General features: G+C 42.8%; 1 long non-coding RNA gene across 1 annotated transcript in view; it reads left to right on the top strand.

Annotated features, from left to right (window-relative positions):
* The first annotated feature begins 2,021 nt into the window (after window positions 1-2,021).
* The window catches only part of LOC120240741, a 34,418-nt gene continuing 30,439 nt past the window's right edge, over window positions 2,022-6,000 (top strand). The window contains exon 1 of the long non-coding RNA XR_005530711.1: window positions 2,022-2,085. This is a non-coding gene — a long non-coding RNA (uncharacterized LOC120240741). The remainder of the gene's footprint in view (window positions 2,086-6,000) is intronic.

Here is a 6,000-nt window from a genome sequence, read left to right as displayed (position 1 = left end):
TGCAGCCGCGCCCAGCCCGCTCCGCCCCCGGCGCCGCCCCCAGGCCGCCCCGAGGTCCTTCCGGCGCGCGCCCGGGCCCCCGCTCCCTGCCCGGGCCCCTGCCCCTGCCCCCCTGGCCCCGCCCCGCCCCGGTCCCCACCCGGCCTCTGCCGCTTCTCGTTTTGTTCTCGTCTCTCTCGTTCGTTCTCGGGGGCTTTCCCCTTGCCCCAGCCCGCGAGGCCTCCCCTCCTCCTGATTTCGCCCGCCCCGGTCCCCTCTACCGGGCTCCTATTCCCGTCTCCCCCAACTCTTCCCTGGCCCCCTTCTCCAGCGCCTCACCCCACCCTTTCCGGCTACCCCCAGCTACCCGGCTCGCAAGCAGCGTGCTCGCGCCCTCCTCCCAGCCTTCCGACTGGAGGCATTCTCACCCACACCTTCAACACGACGCCTACGACCCCCTCGCCCGCCGCCTCCCCTGCGGTCCCTTCTTTACCCGCACCTCCAGCCCCTCCTCCCGCGCCCTGCAAAAAGCATCCTTCCCGCCATTTTACTTACCAGGGAGTCGACTCAGGATCTGAAATCAGACACCAATGGACTGGTTTGTGGGCAGAAATACACACACTCGCACTCTCGCTCACTCTCAGACACTACACACACGCGCACACACACATACACAGTGCACCTAGGTCACACACGGACGTGTTCAAGGGACAGCACAATGTTAGGGATTTTCGTCTTAAAGGAGGACAAGCATCTGCTACAACTGCCTCATCTGAGGGCCCAACTGACACAATTTGATTTGTCCCTGTATTCTTTTTTTCTTTCCTCTCCCACCACCCTACCCTTGCCCCATCCGCCCAGTCACATCCATGCAGCCCTCTATTGGCTTGCAAAAGAACACTTTTATTTTCTCTTACTTTTATTTTCTTAAGCACAATGTGTGAGGTTATAGAAGGGAAGGCGTCTCCGGAGGAATGTGCCCGTGAATTGGGTGGCCGGAGTAGACTAAAGCAGTCATGTGATGAAGAAGAGGTGATCTTACCCATTTTGATACGTCTTTATAAGGGAGAATAAAATAAACGTAAGAAAATTTTCCTTTTGTAAAAGTAAAAGCCACATCTCTTTTCTGGATCCTTCAGGACTGGGGTTTGTTTGCTTCCTTTTCCGTTTCTCTCCTCGCTGCTCTGTGCCCTAGGTTGTTTTGTGGTCGTCCTGTCGTTCCTCGTGCCCCTCGGCCACCGCTCTGGCCCTTGCCAGCTGCCGATGGGTGCACTCGGACATCTACAACCCTGCAACTTTGTACAGAGAAACACAATCAGCTCTTTCTGCATGTGCTGGTCAAATCCAAACCCAGAGAACAGAAGCGCTTTCGAAGAATGAACAAACATGTGAAATAGGATGTTTTGTGTAGATAAAGCATTCTTGTTACATACTGGTCAATTTGTGATATGTTTTAACTTATTGTCTGTGCTTATTTATGGAATTTGGTTTTCTTAATAAATGTTTGAGCTAATATAAAGCATATTATTTGACTTTTCCGGACAAGTTTATATCAAGTTAAATGTAAATGGATAAAATAAAATCATTTTCAGTATGTGATATGGAGAATGATGGGTTTTGTTGTGACTTTGAATTTCAGGAGGGGGGTCGAATGGGGGAGGGGAAGAGAACTTGTCCTGTAGGCTCTCAATTTGCTCTCAACGGGCGAAGATCCCGGATCGCAAATGGCGGGAACCCCATTCAGTAGGCTGGCGTTCAGTGTCTGGCTTGCACCGCAGGCTAGGCAGCCCTCTCCCACACAGCGTCAGATGGAAGAGGCCAGGCCTTCCCCATTCAGTAGGCTGGGGTTCAGTTACCGGGTTGCACCGCGGCCTAGGCAGCCCTCTCCCACACAGCATCCGGTGGAGGAGGAGGCCGGGCCTTGAATCACGCAATTCCCAAGCCTGAAGCCAGGAGGCCGGGCCTCACGGGCGCTCCAGGCCTCGCGGGAGCTCCAGGCCTCGCGAGGCTTTGGGCCTGCCACGGCTTCCAGAGCCGGAAGTGGGCTTCGGGGCACAGCTGCTAACCGCGGCACCCAGCACCCGAGAGTTGATAAGCTTCTCTTGTGTAAGGCGACCATTTTCCGGCTGCGTGCCTGAGATAGGAATGCTGTAGGCCAGAAGAAGGACCATAGTACAGGAAGCTTGGGGACCGTTAGCTCTGCCCTCAGGGGTCACTAACCCAAAGTCCAGTCTGACCCTGGGTATGCAGTGGATTGAAATGTGAAAGGGCGTGGCGGGCTGGGTGGGAGGTGGGGCGGGGGGCAGGGGTCTTTTCCTAGGGCCTGGGTTTTGTGGCCTTCTGAAAGAGGCGACCCGGGTTTTTTGTGTCCTCAGGATCTGGGCTGTGCTTCTGGTAACCCTAGACCTCATGAGCGGAGGCAAAGGGAAGGTCTGAAATAGAGTGACCAGGACTACCTGGCTTTGGGTTGTGCCTTTCAGGCTTTGCTTGACCTGGCCGCTCTCTCATTCTTTCGGGATGCTTACTTGGTGTGAGCCAACCTCGAATACAACCAGGTGCTCAAACTAACTATTAGTGAAAGTTGCTGTTTCTCTGGTAGTCTGAGAGGGAAGGTTGTGGGTGTGTTTTAAGCTTGGAGGCAAATCAATATCCCAAGCATTCTTTGGAAGACTAATCAAAATCGATCTTGTGGTTTGAAATTTAAGGGTCATTATAGGCATTGAGAGTGCACCCATCCTCATGGGAAGATTTCTCATTTGGTTGCCATAGTGTGTAAGCCCTATAAAAACCCGTGTTCTAGAATATAGTTTTGTACTACTGGGCTACATATGAATTTTAAGAACTGTTGTTAATTGTTACAACTAAGAGGACAATGGAATCTCCTCGAAGGCAAGGACAAAAATATATGATTTTCTATGATCAAGAAAAATTGTATCTTCATGTTACCTTAGGAATTTTAATTAGAGGTAAAATTGGTGAGTGTGTTCACAGAATATTTTAATTCTCCATTTTCTAAAGCATATTTATAATATAAGGTTAAAGTATTAAAGAAGATAAAAACATACTCATTTGGGGTTTCATATACAAATGGAACATTTCTGAATGTTAGCACTCTAGAATTTAGCAGCATAATAATCACATTTTGGAAGTATCTGTAGATGAAAAATACCTTTTCTTGTTTTTACATTTCATCATATTCCTTGTCTTAACATAGTGCTTTTTAAAAAAAGTTTTTGAATTCGTGGCGACTGTAATTTCAAGTCACATCTAAGAGATCAGTTCAAATTACAGATTGCTTTACCAGTGAGCATGGAAGGTTGTTTACAAGGATGCTAATTTTACAGCTTTTTTATGCTGCTATAAAGCATAACTTTATGATGTAGGAATGCAATAAAGGATGCTAAATGGAATCTTTAAAAATTGTATTTCTCAAAGGCAAGGGAAATCTTTCATCTGAAAAAAAAATGGGCCAACTCAGAACACTGATGAGAAGTTACAAATCAACTCAAGTGATAGATGCTTTCAAAGATACTTATATTTCATAATATAGTGGTTATTTATCAATATTATAATGAAAGTGTACAGAGTTTTTCACTTGACCCAACTTTAGAATATTTGTTTTTATAGCAATAGATTTTTGTGTTAAGAATCCCGAATATTTTAATGTCATATATGCTATTAGCTTAAGTAAGGCAAGGCAACCTGGCCTAAGTTGTTAAAGTTGACAGTTAAGCATAAAAAGCAGAGAATGAGAATCTCAGTCACAAGCCTGAAAGATTTCTGCATTTTGAGGGAGAACAGAATAATGCTTCTTCTTATTTTTTACTTTGTCAGCAGCAACTGTGTATCCAACCTGTTAAAGTTAAAATAAATAATTACATTCCATAAAGGAAAAAAGACAATAATGAATAATATTAGAACACAAAGTAGATTAAGTACAACATGCTGGACGTCCTACCTCTGATGAATTATACTTTTTGCTGAGTTGCCTATTGGGCATTGAATACCATCACCACATACTGGCTAGAAAGAGTCAAAGTTTATTATGACATAACTAGGTGATTGATTTATTTGAATACACATGTTCTTCCTTATGTAATTATCTTCTCAAGATTGGTACTAAATAAATATATGTGGTACAACATGATGGCACAGTATTGGTATTGCAATTCGTTTACCTTTTGTTGATGGTGGCAGAAATAGGATATAGGACTTCAACTACTAAAGAGGATGTTAGGTATTGGATACAAAATAGTATGCAGAGCAATTTGGGTAAGTCAAGGTAGATGTAAATGGAGAATATGGAAGAAATTCTAACTTTGAAGCAATTTATCTTTGATGTCCTCAGTGCTCAATGACTGCTTCATCTGAAAATGAAAATGTTTGTAATTTGTGTTGTGGACTTTACATCGTAATTTTTAGGATAAAGAGAAAACTTAGTCCACAAAGATGTGTCTTCTAGTGATGGCAGTAGTTAACTTGTCAGTTGAAAGAGCTTAACCTTCCTTTTCTCCTTTTCATGACATAAAGGTAATCTCATCTAAGGGCATTTATGTGAAGAAATAACAGCATGGCATAGTGAGACGACTGGCTCATTAATCCTGGCATCTACTTCCTACAGGGTTCCTTGATTAGTTAGATTCATTCGTTGGGCATTTTAGAGTTTTTGATTTGTCACCATTGACTAGGTTCACTGAGTTCAGGCTAAATTGAGCCAGAAGCAATTTTTATTAGTAATTTTGTAGTACAGGCTACCCTAATAATTCAGCCCAAATATCTCATCTGAAAAATATCCATTCACCCTCGCTTCTAATGTGGGTTGCAGCTGTGTTCATAGGGAATTGAAAGAACACAAGTGATTTGGCATGTATTTTCTAAATTATTAATATGATGGCTAATAGCTGTAAACCCATCCTTGTATCCAATGCAGAAATTATGATTCATTTTAAAAATGAAAGCAGCAACAAAGGGGGGCACCCCCTGCCTGACTCTTGGCTCTCTCATCAGTGCAGAGCTTTTGGTTCAGGAACCATGGCCTGTTTAGCATGTGGTCATTAGAGAAACAGAACAATGCCTTTTGCTTTTCTTCTTGTGCTCTGTCAAAAAAAAAAAAAAAAGAAAAAAAAAAAAGCCTGGATTTATAAGACTTACTCGAAAATGCTTTTAAGGAATTTTAGGCATGAGCTACAAAGAGTCCCTCTCTTAATTTTGACCATGTCATAATCAGTCTGTAAGCAGGCATAATTAGTTGCTTGTGCAGTTAGGTGGCATCTTCTATTCACATGATCAAATAGCACATCCATCCAAGTTTCCATCTTAAAAGCTGAGTTGGATTTGCGACTTATTGCAGTAGCTCATGCTGCCACAATCCCTTTAGTTCCTAGTTGAAGCAATTCACAAGTACCAAGAATAGATCATTAACCCTCATGACATAAATACTGTATGTTCTTTATATCTTTCATTGAAATGTCACAGGGCTTTATATGCTTTTGCTCACAGTCATTATTGAATCTTTTAAAGATAAACTAAAACAAGGTCAGATTAAAAGCTCTAGAAACCTTTAACACCGGAAAGATGATATGTGATTCTTAAGAAATTAAAAAAATAAAATTAGAAAACACAAAACATAGGCATACTGACATTAAAATAAGTTCTTTCTAGATTTTATAATTACAGCATTATGAATGAGTTCACTGAGGCTGAACTGGTTTCTCTTTTTGCTGCCCTTGTTTTTATTAATTATCACATGCTTAGTCTGCCTATAAGGTACTCCAACACAGCAGTGATTTCAGAAATAATATTTTCAGATGGTGTTTATTACTTTCACTCTAGTACCTTACATTTGAGCCCTGTTTTTCAGTTTACAGGACACATTATCTTGTTTTAATCATCATGCCACCTTTATGAAGTAGATATAATTCCTATTTTACAGACGAAGAAATTGAAACTCAGAGGCTAAATAACTTGCTCATGACCACATATCTAATAAGTGGCAGAGATAATTTTTAAGTCAGGTCTTCA

This window comes from Hyaena hyaena, unplaced genomic scaffold (assembly GCF_003009895.1).
Source record: "Hyaena hyaena isolate Hyena2069 unplaced genomic scaffold, ASM300989v1 scaffold_260, whole genome shotgun sequence".
In the NCBI taxonomy this organism is placed as follows: Eukaryota; Metazoa; Chordata; class Mammalia; order Carnivora; family Hyaenidae; genus Hyaena; species Hyaena hyaena.
Note: the sequence above shows the minus strand (reverse complement) of the source record. Positions and strands in the feature narration are given on the sequence as shown.